Source organism: Pecten maximus, chromosome 7 (assembly GCF_902652985.1).
Source record: "Pecten maximus chromosome 7, xPecMax1.1, whole genome shotgun sequence".
Lineage (NCBI taxonomy): Eukaryota > Metazoa > Mollusca > Bivalvia > Pectinida > Pectinidae > Pecten > Pecten maximus.
The window spans coordinates 36,369,447-36,390,863 of NC_047021.1; the positions used below are offsets into that span (position 1 = coordinate 36,369,447).

At 36.8% G+C, this 21,417-nt stretch overlaps 1 pseudogene; it reads right to left on the reverse strand.

Annotated features, from left to right (window-relative positions):
* Window positions 1–6,358: 6,358 nt before the first annotated feature.
* On the reverse strand, window positions 6,359–19,097 carry LOC117330725 (annotated as a pseudogene).
* Between the last annotated feature and the right edge of the window lie 2,320 nt (window positions 19,098–21,417).

A 21,417-nucleotide genomic window follows, 5' to 3' on the forward strand; every position in this document is an offset into this window, starting at 1 on the left:
TGGAAATATGTGCAACACAATGTAATATTCTGGCAGTTACATCAGTTTACATATAGAATATTACACGACTGGTTTTGTCACATAGAATTTAATTAACCAGATCAGTATAATTTGATACGCCACCAGCAATAATGCTTGTGTTTGTTTGTCATTTCAAAACACTTCAAAAATATATATACATTTTTATGGTAAATTTTGTTTGGCTATTATTTAGTCTTCTTGCGTTTTATATACTTTCACGTCATTCATTCATTTGAACTAAGATATGTGTTTTGTCTTCGTATGTTTTGTGGAGATTTAAAAGTTTTTACTTGTTTCCGCCGTGGTACCAGTATATTGACTTTCCTCGTGACGTCTTCGCATGTTTACGTTATGGCATATTTAGTTGTCATGTGTTTACGTTATGATATCTTTTAATTGTCGTTTGTTGACATTTGATATCTTAAATTGTCGTATGTTTACGTTATGCTATATTTAGTTGTGGTGTGTTGTCTTTATGATAGTTTTAGTTGTGGTGCGTTGACGTTATGATATATTTAGTTGTCGTGTGTTGACGTTATGATATATTTAGTTGTCATGTGTCGACGTTATGATGTATATTTAGTTGTCGTGTATTGACGTTATGATATATTTAGTTGCCGTGTGTTGACGTTATGATATATTTAGTTGTAGTGTATTGACGTTATGATATATAGAGGTTCCCCAACGAGTGGAGATTGTTTATCATTTTTATCCAACTCGAGTTAGTTAATTTTCTAATTTTGAAAAGACACGAGCTTTAGCGAGTGTCTTTTCAGAATTAGAAAATTAACTAACGAGAGTTGGATAAAAATAATAAACAATCGTCACGAGTAGGGGAACTTGTTTATCCCATAACTTCTTTACTTACAAATGTAAGCATGTCAAGTTCAAATTCTCCCAACGTAGCAACTAAATTCCGTGAACCAAATCACTACGGGACAAAATATAGGTCGTTATGAACGAAAGCTTATCATCTATTTTAGATGCACGACTCATATCTTCTGTACTATATTTTTAAATGATATTATTTCACCAAACGAAATTTAAGTTTGAAAGTCCTTGTATCTGTGTAATTTATTAATAGGTAACTTGTTTAAATAACTCCGCTCGAAATATTCGAAGACGACACCGTCATCGCGAAGTCGAACGTCACCGCTGAATATTAGACTAATCATTGTCAGATTCAATTATCGGTCCTTACCTGGATTTCGTAGGTATGCTATTACTAGATATTGTGATGTTAAATGTTCATTCTGAGATTTATTCATTCAAGACATCGTGCGTTTCAACAAATATTTCGGAAACCGAGCTGGAGTGTTGAGCAATATACTCCTATGTAGTTTACGTTTGTCAGTGTGTTTACACGAAATCTCATCAGTTTACTGACATGAGACAAATGTTCCAAGATGATTTTTAAATTTTTGTGTTTGGGATGAATATATTCGTAATAAAGGTAAGTGGAATGATAAGAAAACTTGCGTTTATTCGTTGATTTTTTTTCTGTTGGTACAATATCCGTACCGAATGACACCCAACTAAAAGGGAAGCTGCCTAACACTAACAGTTACGTTAGATGGTGCGACCGTTTCATTAAATGACTACGATTTAGAGACAGCGATTTAACCGTTTTGTATTACATTTGTTCATTGTTTTGATAATCCATTCATTGCTATCGGGATCCACTGCATATCTAGAATCAAGGGGGGGGGGGGGGGGGGGGGGGGGGGCTATAATCGATGCAATATCTCGCTTCCGTGCGTCGTCTATTTTATCATCATCAAATTATATTTCGTTCGACACAAACCCCAGATTAATCGACATTTCCATGAGGACACCCCTCTCAACCAGTTATGCTTATGTTGAGCACTGAAAAATCCACAAAACGTGTCCATGCTGATCTTTCGAAGACAGGCGGTAAAAAAAGGAGAAGATAAGTGAGAGTAGTAAAAATAGTCCGTGGTCAAAGGCCAGAGGTTAGCCAATCAGATTCCTTGGAGGTCACAAATGACCAATCGGAGGCTTAGAAAGTGGTTACACACTGCGGTGTGTAAACAAAAACAATAACACATTGCTACGCATTTTATCACGTGCCATATCAGTTGTGAAACAAGCGTGGTTATGGGATAAATAGAGGTTCCCCAACGAGTGGAGATTGTTTATCATTTTTATCCAACTCGAGTTAGTTAATTTTCTAATTTTGAAAAGACACGAGCTTTAGCGAGTGTCTTTTCAAAATTAGAAAATTAACTAACGAGAGTTGGATAAAAATGATAAACAATCGTCACGAGTAGGGGAACTTGTTTATCCCATAACTTCTTTACTTACAAATGTAAGCATGTCAAGTTCAAATTCTCCCAACGTAGCAACTAAATTCCGTGAACCAAATCACTACGGGACAAAATATAGGTCGTTATGAACGAAAGCTTATCTATTTTAGATGCACGACTCATATCTTCTGTACTATATTTTTAAATGATATTATTTCACCAAACGAAATATAAGTTTGAAAGTCCTTGTATCTGTGTAATTTATTAATAGGTAACTTGTTTAAATAGTTCCGCTCGAAATATTAGAAGACGACACCGTCATCGCGAAGTTGAACGTCACCGCTGAATATTAGACTAATCATTGTCAGATTCAATTATCTGTCCTTTCCTGGATTTCGTAGGTATGCTATTACTGGTTACTGTGATGTTAAATGTTCATTCTGAGATTTATTCATTCAAGACATCGTGCATGTCAATAAATATTTCGGAAAACGAGAGCTGGAGTGTTGAGCAATATAGGCCTAACAGTTATGTAGACTTAGTTTACGTTTGTCAGTGTGTTTACAAGAAATCTCGTCAGTTTAGTGACATGAGACAAATATTCCAAGATGATTTTTAAAGTTTTGTGTTTGGGATAAATATATTCGTAATAAAGGTAAGTGGAATGATAAGAAAACTTGTGTTTATTCGGGTTTTTTTCCCTGGTCCGTACCGAATGACACCCAACTAAAAGGGAAGCTGCCTAACAGTTACGTTAGATGGTGCGACAGTTTCATTCAAATGACTACGATTTAGAGACAGCGATTTAACCATTTTGTATTACATTTGTTCATTGTTTTGATAATTCATTCATTGCTATCGGGATCCACTGCATATCTAGAATCAAGGCGGGGGGGGGGGGGGGGGGGGGGGGGGGGGGGGTGTCAGTTTTAATTCGCTACTTGTAGGCCTATAATCGATGCAATATCTCGCTTCCGTCGTCTATTTTACCATCAAATTATATTTCGTACGACTCAAACCCCAGATTAATCGACATTTCCATGAGGACACCCGGGGACCCCTCTCACCCAGTTTAATCATCAAAACGTGTCCATGCTGATCTTTTGAAGACAGACGGCAAAAAAAAGATAAGTGAGAGTAGTAAAAATAGTCCGTGGTCAAAGGCCAGAGGTTAGCCAATCAGATTCCTTGGAGGTCACAAATGACCAATCGGAGGCTTAGAAAGTGGTTACACACCGCGGTGTGTAAACAAAAACAACAACACACTGCTACGAATTTTATCACGTGCCATATCAGTTGTGAAACAAGCGTGGTTATGGGATAAAATATATTAAGTTGTCGTGCGTTGACGCTATGATATATTTAGTTGTCGTGTGTTTACGTTATGATATATTTAGCTGTCGTGTGTTTACGTTATGATATATTTAGTTGTCATGTGTTTACGTTATGATATATTTAGCTGTCATGTGTTTACGTTATGATATATTTAGTTGTCATGTGTTTACGTTATGATATATTTAGTTGTCATGTGTTTCCGTTATGATATATGAAGTTGGCGTGTATTGACGTTATGATATATGAAGTTGGCGTGTATTGACGTTATGATATATTTAGTTGTCGTGTGTTTTCGTTATAATATATTTAGCTGTCGTGTGTTGACGTCATGATATATTTAGTTGTCGTGTGTTTACGTTATGATATATTTAGTTGTCGTGTGTTTACGTTATGATATATTTAGTTGTCGTGTATTGACGTTATGATATATTTAGTTGTCATGTGTTGACGTTATGATATATTAAGTTGTCGTGTGTTGACGTTATGATATATTTAGTTGTCGTGTGTTTGCGTTATGATATATTTAGTTGTCGTGTGTTTCCGTTATGATATATGAAGTTGGCGTGTATTGACGTTATGAAATATTTAGTTGTCATGTGTTTACGTTATGATATATTTAGTTGTCGTGTGTTTACGTTATGATATATTTAGTTGTCATGTGTTGACGTTATGATATATCTAGTTGTCGTGTGTTGACTTTATGATATATTAAGTTGCCGTGTGTTGACGTTATCATATATTAAGTTGTCGTGTGTTTTCGTTATAATATATTTAGCTGTCGTGTGTTGACGTCATGATATATTTAGTTGTCTTGTGTTTACGTTATGATATATTTAGTTGTCGTGTGTTGACGTTATGATATATTTAGTTGTCGTGTGTTGACGTTATGATATATTTAGTTGTCGTGTGTTTACGTTATGATATATTTAGTTGTCGTGAGTTGACGTCATGATATATTTAGTTGTCATGTATTGACGTTATGATATATTTAGTTGTCGTGTATTGACGTTATGATATATTTAGTTGTCGTGTGTTTACGTTATGATATATTTAGCTGTCGTGTGTTGACGTTATGATATATTTAGTTGTCGTGTGTTGACGTTATGATATATTTAGTTGTCGTGTGTTTACGTTATGATATATTTAGTTGTCGTGAGTTGACGTCATGATATATTTAGTTGTCGTGTATTGACGTTATGATATATTTAGTTGTCGTGTGTTTACGTTATGATATATTTAGTTGTCGTGTGTTGACGTTATGATATATTTAGTTGTCGTGTATTGACGTTATGATATATTTAGTTGTCGTGTGTTTACGTTATGATATATTTAGCTGTCGTGTGTTCACGTTATGATATATTTAGCTTTCGTGTATTGACGTTATGATATATTTAGTTGTCGTGTGTTTACGTTATGATATATTTAGTTGTCGTGAGTTGACGTCATGATATATTTAGTTGTCATGTATTGACGTTATGATATATTTAGTTGTCGTGTATTGACGTTATGATATATTTAGTTGTCGTGTGTTTACGTTATGATATATTTAGCTGTCGTGTGTTGACGTTATGATATATTTAGTTGTCGTGTGTTGACGTTATGATATATTTAGTTGTCGTGTGTTTACGTTATGATATATTTAGTTGTCGTGAGTTGACGTCATGATATATTTAGTTGTCGTGTATTGACGTTATGATATATTTAGTTGTCGTGTGTTTACGTTATGATATATTTAGTTGTCGTGTGTTGACGTTATGATATATTTAGTTGTCGTGTATTGACGTTATGATATATTTAGTTGTCGTGTGTTTACGTTATGATATATTTAGCTGTCGTGTGTTGACGTTATGATATATTTAGCTGTCGTGTGTTGACGTTATGATATATTTAGCCTTCGTGTATTGACGTTATGATATATTTAGTTGGCGTGTGTTGACGTTATGATATCGGTAGTTTATAAAATATTGATTGTCCCTTATTTGAGTACGCATCGATTGACTGGGATCGGTGTTCTCAACAAGATTCAATTACTGGCAGCGCTTGAGTAGTTCCAGCCCTACCTGTACACACATCAAAACAATAGCTTTATTTTAAGACAGGATGGGAACCTTTATCTGAACGTTACCTTCCTAAACTCCGTTCGGAAACACCAATACCTGCTACTTGTAACCAAGATGACTTCACTATCCCTCGGTGTAGGAAAGAACTATTAAGAAAATCATGTATATCTTCACCGGTAAGCTATGGAACTCCCTCAACATTTTCTAAAGATGAGACAATCTCTTGTTACATTTAAATGCTGTTTAAAGCATGATATGTTCTTTTAAATCCATTTTTCATGAGCAGGAGATAAAAAAAACCTGATAATTTTGCACACCAGACTTAGGAATTAATGCATTAATCTACAATATAACCTTGATAGAGTAAACCTTAGAGATCATCCTTTATTGAGATGTCGAAAATGTACATCACTTTTTCTGCATGTGTTAATAGTACTCAATTGTGAGCAATCTCCTGGTAGGAAATCACACGTAAATCTTCCAGAGATCCTCCTAACTGACATAGACACTCTTCTCTGAGGTAATCATGATATCACTTTTGCACAAAACCGTAAAACTTTTACTATGTGTGTAAATAAGATAAGGGCACTCTCCGTTTCTAGAAGTCTTAATTACAAAAAGTCAAAAAGTACAGGTACATCATGTTGAAAAAAGAACGATTTTGTGGACTGGGGAGCCCTCATCTGGGGAATTCCCGCCTTTTCACACCCGGAAACCTATGTCTTTCTTCTTATACCAGGATCATATATTTTTGATTTTCAAAATCTCAAGACCGCACTCTTTTCTCGTATATATGCATATGTAGAAAGTACCCCTTTCATATGTTATTTATTCAGGAAATAGCTAAAAACATAAAACAAATTTTCTTTAGGGTTTTGGTTCAGGAGAAACACCAGCTGATTGGCTAAAGTAGTTGTGTGAGACCTGTTATGGGATTGAACATATCCATGAAGAACTTTTATTCTATTACATCAATCATCTTTGTAATTCTGAAACGTAAATATTGATATGATTTCTTTTGAGATATTAAAACAATAATTTGAAAACATCGTAGTGGTATACAGTAGTTGATTTTATTTTTAACTTTTGATTTATCAAATGATATCTAATCATAATAACAAAGTGGCAGTTAGCTTCATCCTAGACTTATGTACATTAGAAATATACTGTAGATAGTATAAATCTGTTGTTGTTTTATCCAATGGTTATACAACGTAATTAATTATAGATAAATATGAGGGACCAAGGGGAACCTACATATGAAATTTGAGGAAGATCCCTTCAGTACTTTCTGGGAAATAGCGATAACAAACTTCAATTGTCAAAATCCAAGATGGCTGCCTGTCAGCCATGTTGTTTTTCGATTGGTCTCAAAATGCAATATGCATAACTAGGCACTGATGAGGGAAACCTATGAAATATGAAAAAGATCCCTTCATCAGTACTTTCTGAGAAATAGCGATAACAAGAATTGTTACAGAGGGAGGACGGACGGACATCTGAACAGTTGACGGACCACGGACACAGGGCGATTTGAAAGTCCACCATCAAATGATCATGGTGGGCTAAAATGTCCACTATTCTACTTCGTCCTAACCTCTGGCCCAAGGCAGACGACACCAATTTATACCAAATTACGTCCTGTTCACGTAAGTCTGATTCTTACCAAATTAAACTAATTCAAGAAAACAGATTACGGAAATTTGTTAGCCATCCCAATTGGCACAGAGTTTGTCAGACCAACCTTCAAAACAGAACTAGTTTCCCTGTATTTTTCTGAGGTGTCCCTATATGTAATCTATATCCTACCACAGACAAATGTTATTATGTTTGGTTTAATTCCCCGCCTGTATGTCTCTTGAGGTTTGTCTTAAGGAAACATGCTGGACAAAATTCACAATCACATTTGTGTGGCTTCTCTCCAGTATGTATCCTGAGGTGTATCTGTAGACTAAATGAACGACTGAACGCCTTACAACAGATATCACATTTGTATGGCTTCTCTCCAGTATGTGTCCTGAGGTGTGTCCGTAGACTAACTGCATGACTGAACGCCTTACAACAGATATCACATTTGTATGGCTTCTCTCCAGTATGTGTCCTGAGGTGTGTCCGTAGACTAACTGCATGACTGAACGCCTTACAACAGATATCACATTTGTATGGCTTCTCTCCAGTATGTATCCTGAGGTGTATCTGTAGACTAAATGAACGACTGAACGCCTTACAACAGATATCACATTTGTATGGCTTCTCTCCAGTATGTGTCCTGAGGTGTGACCGTAAGTTTCCTGCTTGACTGAACGCCTTAGGACAGATGTCACATTCGAAAGGCTTCTCTCCAGTATGTGTCCTGGTGTGTGTCCGTAGACTAACTGCATGACTGAACGCCTTACAACATATATCACATTTGTATGGCTTCTCTAGATCTCCAGTATGTGTCCTGAGGTGCGTCTGTAGACCAAATGCACGGCTGAACGCCTTATGACAGATCTCACATTTGTATGGCTTCTCTCCAGTATGTGTTCTGAGGTGTGACCGTAGGTTTCCTAACTGACAGAATGCCTTACAACAGATATCACATTTGTATGGCTTCTCTCCAGTATGTGTTCTGATGTGCGCCCGTAGGTTATCTGCTTGACTGAATGCCTCAGGACAGATATCACATTTATATGGCTTCTCTCCAGTATGTGTCCTGAGGTGTGTCCGTAGATTAAATGCTTGTCTGAACGCCTTAGGACAGATATCACATTTGTATGGCTTCTCTCCAGAATGTGTCCTGAGGTGTCTTCGTAGGGTACCTAACTGACAGAATGCCTTACCACAGATATCACATTTGTAAGGCTTCTCTCCAGTATGTTTCCTGAGGTGTCTTTGTAGTAAACTTAACTTAGGAAAGGCCTTCTGACAGATATCACATTTGTATGGCTTCTGTCCTGTATGTGTCCTGATGTGTGTCTTTAGGCTTCCTGAATGACTGAACGCCTTACAACAGGTGTCACATTTATATGGCTGCTCTCCAGTATGTGTTCTCATGTGTCTCCGTAGGCTTCCTGCTTCACTGAACACCTTACGACAGATGTCACATTTGTAAGGCGTCTCTCTCGTATGTGCCCTGCGGTGTATTTTTAAGTCACTTGTACGAGAGAACGCCTTGTCACAGATATCACATTTGCATGGCTTCTCTCCAGTATGTGTCCTGAGGTGTCTTTGTAGTATACTTGACTTAGGAAAGGCCTTCTGACAGATATCACATTTGTATGGCTTCTGTCCTGTATGTGTCCTGATGTGTGTCTGTAGGCTTCCTGATTCACTGAACGCCTTACAACAGATGTCACATTTGCATGGCTTCTCTCCAGTATGTGTTCTGATGTGTGTCTTTAGGCCTCCTGAATGACTGAACGCCTTACAACAGGTGTCACATTTGTAAGGCTTCGGTCCTGTATGTGTCCCTGAGGTGTTTTTTTAAGTCACTTGTCCAAGAGAACCCCTTGTCACAGATATCACATTGATAAGGCTTCACTCCTGAACGAGTCCTGACGTCACTCTGTAGTCGAGATGTCTGATTGAAAGGCTTTTCCACAGACATCACACCTGTTTGGCTTTTCCTGTTATGAGGGGAGCAGGTTTTATCTCGCACCTGAAACCAAAAAATAAACCTTCATTTATTCACTTTTTAACAGGAGACTTTAAAAGTACTCTCATATGTCATTTCCTAGCGTAAAATATCATCAAAAAAGAATTAATGAATGATACATGTACTTATACAATTGCCGCAATTGGTTCATTAAATTGTAATTTGGAGTTTTGACCCAAAGAAATCCAAAACAAGAAGTTAGAATTATTTTGAATGGTATTTAAAACAAATTTGGCTAACAAGAGTGACAATAACGACTCATTCAGCCATATCTGTGAACAAAATCATCTTTCTTAACTACAACTGTTGCCAGGATGACTGTTTTAAATATACCTTCTAGTCAGGTGAGCTAAAAATGGTGCCTTGATTACAATCGGGTAAGAGTGCGGTAAAACTTAATGTACAACCTATAGCAAAACAAGATTAATTTGTCTTTTGTATAGTGATATTTGATTTCAAATATGTTTCAGACAAAAAATTTATAGAGAATTGTGTCATTTTGGGTCAAATATCAATGATATTTTGCAATTTTTAAGGGTTTTTTTTGAAGTGGTTACCATGGTATTCGCAGGTCTGAAAAACATAGAAAAAAATAGTTAACTGATCCTTTAGAGGATAGCTGTATTAAAATTGCAAATGTTGTATAGATTACAAATACAAAGTACAGCACTGTGCCAAAAGTATTCGCAGAAACGGTTGCGATGTCGTTCACTGTGGCACTATCGCTGTTGCATTTTGGGATCATTCGCAATTGAAGAACACTTGCAATTGCATCATCGTCAAAGAATGACGCGTGCCGTAATGTCAGTTTCTGTCATCTCTGTGTCATCGCACATCTGTCATCAGATATAAATAAGTCAGCCGAGTTGTGTCCTGACAAAAAAACAAGCCATTGTGGATTTAAAACGCGAAGGACATCAAGTAAGTGAAATTGCCACATTGTTAGGAATACCCTAGTCTACATGCATGTCAATTTTAACGATTTTTAATGCAAGGGGAAGCACCGAAAACAATTGTCGATCAGGAAGACGAAAAAAAAAACCACTTTCAACGCGTGTCAAATTTCAACTCTAGTGGGTGTAAAAAAAATGGCCGTTAAAAAGTTTCAAAAGATATTACCCTTCAAATTAACATTGGAAATACTCCATAAGATGTGAGTAAGAGAATTATTCCACGTACTCTTCATCAAAATAAGATTTTCCATCGTGATGTGCAGAAATGCGTGGTCATAAAATTAAAGAGGTAAACAGAAGGGAGCGACTGACCTGCTGTTTAGACAAGAGGCCTATAGGCCTAAACGCTCACATGATCATGTAATTATAGCCACTATGATTCAAAAAGTAGGTCACAGTGACCTAATTTTGCAATATTTGTTATTGGCATGCCTTCCTCATCCTAAATGTCCATTTCTGTTGCCCTAACATAATTATTGAAAAAGTAGGACAGTGACCTAATTTCGCAATATTTGCTATCGGCATGCCTTTCTCATCATAGATGTCTATTTCCGTTTCCTTAATATAATTATTGAAAAAGTAGGTCACAGTGACCTAATTTTGCAATATTTGCTATCGGCATGCCTTTCTCATCCTAGATGTCCATTTCTGTTGACCTAATATAATTACTAAAAAAAGTAGGTCACAGTGACCTAATTTTGCAATATTTGCAATCAGCATGCCTCTCTCATCCTAGATGTCTATTTCTGTTGCCCTATTATAATTATTGAAAAAGTAGGTCACAGTGACCTCATTTCGTAATATTTGCTTTTGACATGTCTTTCTCATCCTAGATGTCCATTTCTGCTGCCCTAATATAATTATTGAAAAAGAAGGTCACAGTGATCTAATTTTGTAATATTTGTTTTCGGCATGCCTTTTTCATCCTAGATGTCCATTTCTGTTGGCTTAGTATAATTATTTAAAAAGTAGGTCACAATGACCTAATTTTGCAATCAACATGCCTCTCTCATCCTAGATGTCTATTACTGTTGTCCTATATAATTATTGAAAAAGGTCACAGTGACCTAATTTTGTAATATTTGCTATAGACATGCAATTATCATCCTAGATGTCGATTGATGTTGTTCTATCATTATTATTTAAAAAGTAGGTCACTGACCTAATTTTGTAAAATCCAGGATGAGCATATGGTGTTCATCCTAGATATTGTCCTACTTTTCATTTGCACAAGTCACAATAAGGTCACAGGTTGAATTTGTCATCAATAGTATCAATGTGATATGCTTTCCACTGGCACATCATCACTACATACTATATATGCATATGACTAATCAATTAGAAACCTATAGACTCTCTCCAAATTTCATTTAAATTATCAGAAGTTTTCTGATATTTACCATATTAACACACAGTACACTTGATACCCAAAAAACATTTGTCAACAGCTAGTTATCAGTGATTTAAAGCTATACACTGGCATGGGTAACTGGACAGATCTCATTACTATTTAAGTAATAGCTCTGGAGATAGGGCTCCATTCCTAGACCTCTGCTGCCCTTTATCTAATTATTTTTATTGTTTTCCTGTGTGATCCTCAACAGCAATACCATGGTTTCATGCAGAGATTAAGTGAACAGGTTTTGGCATCAAAACTAACTGGTAACAAATAGTACACAATCCAAATGTATGGTTATCTTACACAAAGAAATGTTCTACAGAACTGAGTACTATATCACTAAGTAAAGACACCTATTATATTTACTGCACAATATCCATCATCTAGAAGCATACATAATTTTATACAATATCAAAACAATAAAGATTACTTTTGCTCAAATCTTCAATAGACAGAAATTACCTTTCTGAAAACTGATTTACATATTAAACCTGATCCTGGTTCTTTTTAAAAAAAATTAAAATTCCAGAATGTCTAAACAGCTAGTACTTATGTACTACAGTCTACATTATATGCGTTTGTTTCTCCAGGTTGGTGTGGGTGCTGCTAGCATCCAAGCTAGTCAGCTGCCAGTTCCCCCATTTGGGACCCCTACCAGCAATGTTCACACTGAAGATGTATACAGTTTATACCGACAGGTACAAACCATACAATTAAATTAATTAAAAATCAGCCACTCACTATACATACCCCAAATTAAACTCGTCTCTTTATCATCACTATCTTGACCTTGTTATTGAAAATCAACTCTAAAAGATGAACCAGTCATTAGTTATCTTGTCCACAAACAAAAACTTCAGTACTTTTCCATAGCTCATCAGGTGATAATTGCTGTGGTGTCCATTTTGTAAATTTAATGAATTTTTGAAACAACACTTCTTGTTCAGAAATGTCACTAGAGCATCCCTAGAAAGTCTTCTTACTATGAAGCAAATAATATTGGAGTTATAAGGGAAAATATAATTTCAAAGCTGGCGATCATGGCAGCCATCTTGAATTTTATTTTCACTTAATAGATACAAATATCTACTCGGGACCTTCTAACTAATCATTCAATGCGAATTTCAACACTCTTAGTTAAAAAAGTTAACGGACGACGGACGATGCACACAGTACAACGCACGCTGCACGACAGACGCCAGACGATACCTCATAGTAAAAGCTCACCTTCGGCTCAGGTGAGCTAAAAACACGTCGATGGACTGTAAATGAACAATGGAAAAATGTTATATTCAGTGATGAATCCCAGGTGGTAATTGGATTAACAACCGGGTTTACATGTGGAGATCAGCAACTGGACCCATAATGGTCGTAAATCTACTCGTAAATGTAAACGTAGATGAAAATCGAGTTACGACTTTATTTACGATTCTGTAAGGTGTGTTTCACGAAGCTTCGTAACTGAACATAAACGTATACATGTAGATGTAGACCTAAACGTAACTTACGACTGGAATGGTGTTCAACTATTCCGTAGATATTTACAAAAATCAGAAAGTGACGCCTCATGAGATGTTGTTAGATGTTCATGTAATGTAGTGAGAATGACCATCCAGATTTTAATTAGATTGTAAGAAGCTGAAGTTTTTTTTTTCAAGAATGGACTATTAGTTCTCTGGGGCTATTTATAGGTCATGTTGCTGTGTTGATAACAATCACAATATTCTATAACAACTGGAATTTTAGTAACAATGGTGAAACACAAGATATTCCTCCCACTAGGCGACATCGTTGGGCCGAGATTCAGTGCAATTTGAGTATGTTGGTGTTATCTGGACCATTGACAATATCAATAAATTTCGTCAAGGGGGGGGGGGGGGGGGGGGGGCTTCTGCTAAGGTATAGTTTACACTGCAGTGAGGGGACATGTCCTGAATGTGTTTGTGGACAAATACCTCTGTCTTAGTACATACAAATGCATTGCTCTATATCATCAAATGATAAGATTTAATTGAAGAATAATGAAAATAAAATACATAAAGTTATAAAGTTATACTGCACTGTTAAAGATCGTTTACAGTTGCGATGTTGGTTGTACCAGATCTGCGTACGCACGTTAACATTAGTCATGCTAGCTATAGTTCGCACATATTAAATTTATCTTTAAGATTCTGAAGGCAGTAATTTGATTTGTTAATCGTAAAGGTTACCTGGATGTTGTCAGATCCTCTTTGAAACGGAGTGATAATAAGGATCTGAATTAGATTGTGTCATCACATTAAATGAATAGCATTCACGACAAGATCTCAACAGCGATATTTTCAGTAAATTTCAGATTGTGTGTTTTAATCGGAAAGGAATTTCATACCACGCTCCTGACTATGGATATCATTATACACAAGAGGCCTATGGGGTCTGTATCGCTCACCTGGTTGGATTTAACCAAATGTCAAAATAATGTTCATGCTCGTTTTATTTGTCAATCTCAAACAATGCTATATATGGTTAAAGTGTGGGGATCCCAACTGCTTTAAAGAAATAACGAAGTCCAGACTCTCTAAGGGTCTGAAAGACCTCAAGGATTGTTTTTACAACATGCATTCATAACTTTATGACTAGTACCGATTTAAAGGAATTGAATTACCTCTATTTAGCCTATTGGGCTCCCTTTGACCCATTGGGGGTCAAAATCATCATTAATGCAAAATCTGTTTCACTTTCCCAAAGGATGTTTCTAACCAAATTGGGTTCAAATCCATTCATAACTTAATAACTAGTAGTGATTTAAAGGAATTACCTCTATTTGACCCCGCCCCTTTGGCCCCTTGGGGATCAGACAGAGTCACCATTTATGCAAAATCTGTTCCCATTTTCCCAAGTATGTTTCTGACTTAATTAATTTCAAATCCATTCATAACTTTATTAGCAATAGCGACTTAAAGGAATTACCTCTATTTCCCCTATTTGACCCCGCCCCTTTGGCCCTTTGGGGATCAGTCATCATTAATGCAAAATCAGTTTCACTTTTCCAAAGGATGTTTCCGACCAAAGATGGTTCAAATCCATTCATAAGTTTATGACTAGTAGTAATTTAAAGGAATTATACCTCTATTTCTCCTATTTGACCTGTCCCTTTGGCCCCTTTGGTTCAAAGTCGATCACCATTTATGCAAAATCTGTTCCCCTTCCCCCAAGGATGTTTCTGACCAAATTGGGCTCAAATCCATTCATAACTTTATGACTAGTAGCGATTTAAAGGAATTACCTCTATTTCCCCTATTGGGCCCCACCTCTTTGGCCCCTTGGGGGTCAGAGTCACCATTTATGCAAAATCTTAACAACTTCCACCAAGGATGTTTCTGACCAAATTTGGTCAATATCCAATAAGAACTTTTTGACTAGTAGCGATTTGAAGCAAATGTTGACGGACGGACTAAAGACGGACGGACGACGAACGCTGCACTATTGCACAAGCCCTTAAACAAATTTGTTTTAATGCACAAGGGCTTTTCGTTGCTTCTTTACTCATTTAGTGATTTACCTCCCCTGTAGGTACATGTAGCTATATAGGACATGTATGTATGAGAATTATAACGACAAGCCCTAATGTTGCGCATTAAAACAAAATTGTTTAAGGGCTTGTCAATTTCTATGGCCATTTTGACCGCATATGCCCTAAATGAAATTATAATAAATGCTGGATTAAAGTCCAATTATAAAAGTATCTACACAATGGCCTCTTCATTGGTCAACTATAAAGCAGCAGCGTTCTGACAAACAAATTATAATTACCAAATTACCAAATGCAAGAAAATATGAGCGATATCCATTCCTTAGTTTCATAGCAGAAGTTGTTTATATCAATTCAGTCAAATTCACCCTGTTTTGCCCCACCCCTCAGCCCCCATGGGGGTCAGCCCTGTCATATGTACAATTTTGAATCCAGATCCCCAAAGGGATGCTCACAGTATGAGCAATATCCATTGCTTGGTTTCAAAGAAGTTGTTTATAACATTTAGCCAAGTTGACTACTTTTGACCCTGCCCCTTAGACCCCGGGGGGGGGGGGGGGTCAGCTCCACCATTTGTCCAATTTTGAGTCCCCACCCCATAGGGATGCTTTTGACGAAATTTGGTCAAATTCCTGTTGGTGGTTAATTAGGAAGAAGAAGTCAATGGTTGACGGACAGACGGACGACAGAGACGACGGACGACAGATGCCATGGTATATGGCATAAGCTCACCTTGGTCCTTCGGACCAGGTAACTAACAAAATTATTAGTCCTGTATGAAAACGGAAATGAACTGGATCACAGCTTACTTTCTGAACTATCCTTACAGAAACACATAGAATATAACATATTTTGTTCTCCGTGAATATGACCCGTCATCCGGTTAATATAAATTATGTTGTGTAATGTAACATCCGTTGTTCAAATCATCTGCTGTGAGAATTTGTTTTGTTTCACTTACGTTTAATTTTAAGTGTACTCAAGAACAGACGTAGACTTACGTCTAGATTTAAGTGTAACTTTAGGCTTTGCGGAGTTAAGACTTTTAGTGAAACTCATTATAGACGTAGGATACGTCAACGTCTACGTGTAGACCAACGACCTTTAGTGAAACTGGGTCCTGAAGCGTACCCTCTTGAGTGCATGAGTGTCGGAAGGGGACGGACGATTTCTGTTAAATGGTGTGGGGGTGCATCAGTTGGCTTGGACCTGAAACTTTGTATCGCGTACAAGGAAATATATGCTTGAAAATATATTGACATATTAGATGAACATTCATGGCAAGTTTAATTTTAGCCCATCATTTTGCTGACCAAAGATGTACATTTTAAGATGACATTGACAATGCCCCCGTCCATAGAGCCCACATAGTGGAAAGATGGAAATATGAAAACGATATCAGAGGCATGGTATCAGGGCCAGAGGAAACTAACTAGACATGATATCAGGGCCAGAGGAAACTAACTAGACATGGTATCAGGGCCAGAGGAAACTAACTAGACATGGTTTCAGGGCCAGAGGAAACTAACTAGACATGGTATCAGGGCCAGAGGAAACTAACTAGACATGGTATCGGGGCCAGAGGAAACTAACTAGACATGGTTTCAGGGCCAGAGGAAACTCGAGCTACCATTCCCGGTGTGTCTTGACACAGACGACCCGATTACTAGAACGACGACGACTATCTGTCAGAAATTGTCCGCCCGTCGTCCAGAGCTGCTGTACGTACAGCGCCGTGCCAAACTTAGTATTCGCGATTTTCCAAGATGGCGGACGTATTGAGCGGGGGCGTCTCGGACCGGAAATAAAAATGTTGTAATGTGACATAGATATCAACACACTTAGTGACTTACCTAATATTTGGTGAGGTGACCCTTGGACTTAATGACTGCCAGCAGACGTCGGGGTATGGAATTATACAGTGATCTAATGTACTGCAAGGTAAATGAAACCCAAATGTCCGAAATGGCTGCAAAAAGCTCATCAGCTGTGTTGATGTTCCGGGCCTGATTTTGCAGAGTCCTTTTGATCCTCAACCATAAATTTTCAATGATATTCATGTCCGGAGACTGTGCAGGCCATGTGATGCCAGGGATATTATTGATTAGTTATATGAGCCCGGTGGACGGGAGCATTGTCCTGTAAGTTCCATCGGCGAAATTGCATAAAGTTCCAACACCGTGATATGTGATGCATCCCCATATCATAACGACATAACGTCATAATTATGACGAGCGAGTCACAACAAATATGTTCCAAATGGACACCACCAGCAGGACAAGGGGACACTCGCACAAAATATTCAAAAAACGATGTAACCTAGACATAAGAAAAAACTTTTTCAGCTTCAGGGTAGTAGATGTTTGGAACAATTTGCCACAACATGTTATAGATGCCGAGGAGGTTAAACAGTTTGAAATTGCACTGGACAATCACTGGGATAATACCAACAAATAACTTGTGTATATATATGAAAAAGGACAAATTAACTCATTGCACACCAGATGTATATCACATTGTAAACATTGTAATATCAATTGATATGGACATAGAGGCTTACAGCCTACGTCCATTATTTATCGTATTAAATCGTATTAAATAACTAATACACGTCGCTGCCTGGGAGGGCACATGCATTGTGAAAGATATGATTTGTTTGCTGTTCTCCAAACATATACATGATAATTATCTCCAATAACTACTTGTGACTCATCTGAAAATATCACAATGTTCCAATACTGATCAACAGATAGCCGTCTTTTTTCTAAACACCATGATAAACGTTTTTTTCTGTTGACCTCGGATACCACCATTTTCTTACGGACTACTCGGCGCTTCATATCATGTTTATGTAAAAATCTTTGAACAGTTCGTGAATTAACTCGTTTGCCTGGATGTAACCTTTGGTTTAAATCAGTTGTTATGTCATTTAAAACTTTTCCTGTTAGTTTTAGTATGTCGTAGTAACCATGTCTGGTCCCGTCGGGACAACTTACCGGGACGACCGCTTCGTTGCTTATTTTCCACGTTTGATCTTTCTAAATACCTTTTCCAGATGGATCGAATTGTAGATTCCGGTATTCCCAATAATCTCACTAATTCTGATGTCTTGTGTCCGGTTGATTTCAGTTCTACAACGATTTCCTTAATACCTTCTGCTTTTTCCGCCGACTTCCTTCCCATTTTGACAGCTGTGTTGTTTACGTCGAATACCGCAGCAGACGTCAGTATGACGTCATGACATTCCAGACGACGTCATATGGAAAATTTAATTAGAAAAGACTAATTGCATTAAGAGTTAGACCTCTTTAATCATGTGAAGTGGCAATGCCTTCGCCGCCAACTTGAATTTGTCATAGGCTGGCGCGCGCTGCGTTATCGCAGTTACCCGGTTACATGTGCACGAGTGTTGCCAAGCTCGTCGCCCGGTGAGTCAACGTTGCGGTAGGAAAATGTCTCAAAATTTGCATTTTGTCAAATACTAATCAACACCAGTCATTATTGATATCAACTAATTGAGATAAATATAACAATTATATGCTCGTTTTTATATGTGGTAGGCCTGTAGTGTTGAATAGGCCTAGGCTAGTTTATGCTGGCGTATAGCTTAACCACAGGGGCATGTCTAGTTTTATATTACAAAAAATAGTCGGAAATACCTATATATATTGACATAGGTATTTCCGACTATTTTTTGTAATATAAAACTAGACATGCCCCTGTGGCTTAACTATGGGGAATATGTTTTTCAATGGAATTTATTATCCAATATGAAGCAACATGCGAACGGCATTTCCTGGACATTAATATTTACATGAATCTTGCAATAACGATAAAGCACATAGATATACAATGTAGTATGTTTATGATCACAAACTTACCGCCAGTCGTTTCCACCACTTGCGCATGAAGAATTGAAAACAACCAAAGGGAGGTAATTTAAGGTTGCACACCACCTCCCTGTCATACAGTCGTAATCTTGTTGGATGCGTATTACTAGAAATAGATAATTTCTATTGTTCCATGTTCTATGTCTAAATGTGATCGTATGTAATTTACCTGTGTCTTGAGAAAGGGGCAGATAGCCTCGAAAATTCGATAATTTACTTGTCTGTACTGTCGTTATTACTACTTGACAATACGTGCATACACGTATATATGTCTCTGATATGATAGACCAGAAACATGTATTATGTGTTTCCTCATAATATGACATATGTATATGGTAAATTTTATCTTATAGCTATTTTTGACATGTTCACATCATCATCAATTGTCTTTATTATTTTCGGTCATATATATTCATTTCATCATTTATGTAATACGGGAATAGACGGATTGTAAGATTTATACTTGTTTCTAATCCCATTTGTGCTTTAACAAATAAAATATGTTTGATTAAAAAAAATCAACTTGATTACCGCACTTTTTGATACTATCAACTTTCCGATGTTTTTTTTATTCATGATGTCTTTTAGCGTCAAAATGCAATAAAGATGTAATTGAAAGGTTCCCCGATGAATATAATGAGACATGTATGTCATGGTATGTACGTCTCTGATATAATATATATTTCACTCGTATGACGAAATATTTATTCGTGCTTCGCATTCGTGAAAGTATCGATATTCTGCCATCCCCGAGAAATATGTCATATTCAACGGGAAACCAATCAATATCCTTGGTATATATGTTGAAAAGACTTTCTGGCTGTGTGAGTTGTACATATATATTTTAATCATGTCAAGAGGGTTACAAATACTATAAGGGGATACATTTTATGATGACAAAAAAGTATATCCGAATACTTCATGTTATGGCTGTGGATATACTAATGTGGTATGAAACCGGTTAAGAAACAGGCCCAATGGAATGGTTTATTCCTTACAGTAATACAACACTCAAAACCCGAAGATAACCCACAGTTCTTAAAATAAAAGTTTTTGAAATATCACTTCGACCCGAAATGCAAAAATTAATCGCCGCCAGCGACTATCAATCGAACCACAATCAATTATTTCACAAGTTTACTGATTTTTTGTCTTATACTTAGCCATTTCCTTCATTTACATTCAAGTATGTTAATTTCATAGTGAAAAACTGTGTTTTATTTTATATTTGATAACTTGTAATTCAGAAATTGTAAATATTTTTATAAGTTCAGGACAGGGTTGCAAGACTGTAAAACTGGTTTACATACATAATCTTATAAAACACAGCATATTATCCAGTTCTTGTCATGAAAGATTTTATAAGTCGCTCTAATTAGTGTCCTTGGAAATGGAACAAAGAATAGCTTCCATGCCACAGATTTTATAGCTCGAACCCCTAATTCAAATCTGTTTAGCGAACGATGTCGGGTCTTTTATCTAAAACTCGCCTTTGTCCAAACCGGACACTGATGTTGGCATCTTTGTCCGTAATTATCCCAAGGTGACTATAAACGTAAGCGTGTTATTTAATGTATAAGGGCCCGTCCGCCTGGGTTCAGGGATATGTTTGTTTTACCGAGCCAAAAATACAGCTTATATTTTAAGACACTGACCATATATTCTATCTATCATGCAACAATAAAAACAAAATCATCAAAAATAATCATTTTGAAGTGAAACGGTGTCAAAAATGACAGAAATATGTTCGCCTTTTAAACGTTGTTTCACTTTGAATTAGGTCAGTCGAACTGACGCACGTGCTAAGATTCCAAATTACAGCTGTTTTCCGTCACTGCCGTATACAGCAAAAATATATATACGGTGGGTGTATTCCGACAATGCGATAGCAGTTGCAAGATAAATAAATGTTTTTGATGTTCTTAAAGGGTCGTTCCTTCGTTCAAACGTCAGAAACATGCACTATAAATCTACAGTATGTTTAAACGATGATTATATGGGCGTTTAATTTTTGCCAGTGCCTACCTGCAATGCAATTAACAGGGAAAAGGGCGTATTGTATACAAATACCGTATGTCTTTGCGGTAATTAGATATAATTCGGGTCGAATTAAGAATTTTCAGGACTTTATTTTCAAGGAACTTTGGTTTATCTAAAAAAGTGAAAATGCCTTATTAATGTAAAGATTATAACTTTTACTACTCAGAAAAATACATATTTTCCAATGAGTTAAATTTTGACGACCTAGACTTTACTCAAACGAAGGAATAGCCTTTTTAATTTGTTCAGTTTTGATTTTTAGGTTATGTGATTTGGGTCAGGATGACCTATAGTCATCGTGCGC